The 3,612-nt window shown below is 33.4% G+C and overlaps 1 pseudogene; it reads right to left on the reverse strand.

Moving 5' to 3' along the window:
* Positions 1-1,754: 1,754 nt before the first annotated feature.
* LOC143440243 (heat shock protein HSP 90-beta pseudogene) lies at positions 1,755-3,073 on the reverse strand (annotated as a pseudogene).
* Positions 3,074-3,612: the final 539 nt, after the last annotated feature.

A 3,612-nucleotide genomic window follows, 5' to 3' on the forward strand; every position in this document is an offset into this window, starting at 1 on the left:
TATTAAAATGACATAAACAGCATAAATTTCAAGAAAGTTCAAATATTATGAAATATATAGAGTATCATATAAAGTAAGAATAAAGAATAATTCATTATGTTATACTCATTTCAAGCTGACAGAAAATGTGACATTTAACATTATTCTTAATGAATGACTAGGCTTTATTAAGCTGATAAAGGATAAAGTAGAGAGATTATGTATTTTTTGACATGCAATAAAGTCAAAGGTGTGAAGCACTTTATGATTTTCACTGTCAAATTAAATGTATAACATAAATTTTTATCTTTCATGCCTATTAAGATTCCCTGCCCAGAATAAATGTATAGCTTTTAAAGACTATAAGAAACTACTAACATTCTAAATATGAGTACATTACAATTTATCATTTTATGTATTTTTAAGGATTTCTTTCCGGAGATTATGTGTGTGTGTTCATATGATGAAAGATATTTTTGTAGCTATGCTGCTGTTTACTAACTACAAACTAAGTATATTCTTAAAATTTCTTATTTTGTGGTTATCAAATAGTATTGATGTTTTTCTTAATTGCATTAACAACATATTTTTAGTTAAATGTTCTCTTTGGTGGGAATAATTGTAAGATAAATATTTTGGAAACATATTTTTATCTACATAAATAGTTCCATAATGATTACATACCCAGTGTTTACAAAGTTCTCTTAGAACTTTATTCATTTACACACTAAACATCCTCTACTTTATTAGAAGAGATTTAGCACATTTTAATTAAACCTGTCATTACAGGATACTTTAAAGAAAGAGTCATTCACCCTTTTTCTCTTTACTAAAAATCAGTGAGATGGAAAATTCATGAGCTGGACTGGTACATGATTCAAAGTTTCATACTTCATTCTCATGCCCTCACAACTTCAGAGAGTTGAGTGAATCTCATAAAATTAAATTTCAGAACACATTCTTATACTAGATACCCTGTCTCTCAAGCATATCATTCCAATTATTCTGTGCAAGTCAAAAATTGTTACTTTACATTAAGAGTATAGGAAACTTTAGCTAAACATTAAACTAAAAATATCTTAAATTTTAAACAGGTAGTTTTTTTATTTTCAATGATAGAAAAAAATATGCTCTATTCTCTTTGCTTCTTCACACATTTACACATTCTTTGTATCCTTTTTCCCTAGTTGTCATCCTTTTTTTCTCTCCCACACAAGTACCATACACAAGTCATGAAAAATAAGTGTTTAACTCAATTTTTAGTTCTCTGAATGAAAATTAAAGATGTGTACCTGGTTGGTAAATGTACTTTTAAGGAACAAACAAAGGGCCTTGTTTCAGAATTATCTTTTAACTTATAAAATATGAATATTTACCTGGAAATATGTATGTACAGAGACATACATACCTACTGTCATTTCTAGACTGGGTAAACTAAGGTGGGAGACTTCATTTTAGCAATGACCAGGACCATTTTATATTCTTATATTGGGATTTCAGAGTGATGAGAGAAAGAAAGAAAGAAAGAAAGAAAGAAAGAAAGAAAGAAAGAAAGAAAGCAGAGCTACTTCATCTCTATGTGATTCCTGACTGTAAATGCAGTAGGTAAGACATGTTATTTCTCCCATGCTGATAAACTTTATCATTTTAAGCTACAAGCCACAGTGGACCCATTCTCCTTTTTGACACTTTTGTTAAGGATTTGAGCAAAACCATGAGTTAAACCAAAACAAACACATGCATTAAAGTCCAAAGTTCAAAGTCTTAACTAATATTCATGAGAAGAAATATTGTGAGTTAAGTGGTATCATTGCATTCTTGGAAAACTCCTCATAAAATTTCTTGTAGTCCTCTTTGTCTTCAGCCAACTCAGATATCTCAAGGCATGTCTTCTTCATAATGTTTTTGCTGATAACATTCAGGATCTTGCTCTACTGGAGCATTTCTCAGGAGATGTTCAAGGGCTAGTCCTTGAAGTCAACCACACCATAGATAAAGTTGAAGTACTCAGGTATCAGCTCTTTACAGCTGTCTATGATAAACATATGATAGACATACAGTTTGATGTTGTGTTTGTTGTTTTCAAAACTGTCAAAGGGAGATTGCCAGGGAATGAATAGCAATGTAATGAATTCCAATTGACCTTCTACAGAAAAGTACTTGAGTGTCAAGTGTTCTTCCCAATCATTGGTGAGTCTCTTATAGAAACTCATCATATTCCTCTTGAATGATCTCCTCTGGGTTTCTGGACCAAATAGGCATAGTCTTATTCACTTAGTCTTGATCAGTAGATTTCTCCTTAGTCTCCATTTTCTTTTTGTTATATTTGCTGATGTCATTCTTCTTGACAGATATCATATCTTCAATCTTCTCTTCATCATCCTTATCTTCCTCCTTTTTCTCACCTTTTTATTCCTCTGCCTCATCATCATTGATCTCCCATTCCTTCTCCAAGCAGAAGGTGAAGGGGGTAGCTGATGAACTATAAGTGTTTCTTCACCATTTCTTTGACCTTTCTCTCCTCTAAATATTTTGCATGATCTACTTTCAGGGGAAGGATCACTTTGGTACTCTGGCCAATGGGCTGACTATGGTGTGTACAAACTGTGAGGGATTCACCAGCAGAAACCTCCCAGATATACTGCTCATCAATGTTATGCTTTGCAATCACTACCACTATCTCTGCCACTCAATAGGCCATATAGAATCCAACCCCAAACTGCCTAATCATGGAGAAGTCCACACCAGCCTTGAGAGCCCCCTCTATATCAGACTTAATGGTTCCCAAGCTATTTGTGAGCTATTTCAATCTAGGTCATGCCAATGTCTGTGTCTACCAAACTCAGTGTACACTTGTGAGGGTTGGAGATGATCTCAATTTTCAGCTCTTTTCTACTGTTAACTTGGAAGTGTCCATCAAACTTTCATTCCTAATCTTGTCCAAGACATCAGAAGCATTAGAGATCAATTCTAAAAAGAAAAATTCATTGTTGGAATAGAAAGTGTTGATGATAATGGAGAGGAGCTGGGCTATTTCAGCCTGAAAGGCAATGGTCTCCACCTCTTCCTCTCCATTGTACACTACCTCAAGCATCTTGAACCAATAACCAAGTAGTAGTACAGAGCAGGATGGACCTAGTCCATGTCTGACTGAGAAGGCAAACCCAGGCTACACAGGAGTGACTCAAGATGTTTTTGCTATTTTTAAGTATCCTACTTTACATACAACCTCTTTAGTTTTCAATTCTTAATTTTAAAAAACATATTATTTAAAATCATCTCTTATTGTAGCAACCCAATTATATTTCATTAATCAGACATTTTGCAACTGAACACCATAGAACTGTGATGAGGTGAAAGGAATGAAACAAGCCTCTGCCTGGAAAAATACTCACTATTTTTGAGTGAAAATGTGGTTCCTAATTACAGAAAAACAACACCAAAATAAAGATGCTGGTAAGGTCCTCTGTAGGCAGTTCCTTTTACAGAGGAAATGCCTTTCTGTTTAAGATGTAAGTATTTACTATGAGATGGCTTGAGCATTGCTATTTATAGATAAGAAAGTAGAAATACCTGATCCAAGGAAAAAAAAAAACCTAAAATTTGCTTCCCTTATTCTTATAATATAGAAAC

Source organism: Arvicanthis niloticus, chromosome 29 (assembly GCF_011762505.2).
Source record: "Arvicanthis niloticus isolate mArvNil1 chromosome 29, mArvNil1.pat.X, whole genome shotgun sequence".
NCBI classification, from domain to species: domain Eukaryota; kingdom Metazoa; phylum Chordata; class Mammalia; order Rodentia; family Muridae; genus Arvicanthis; species Arvicanthis niloticus.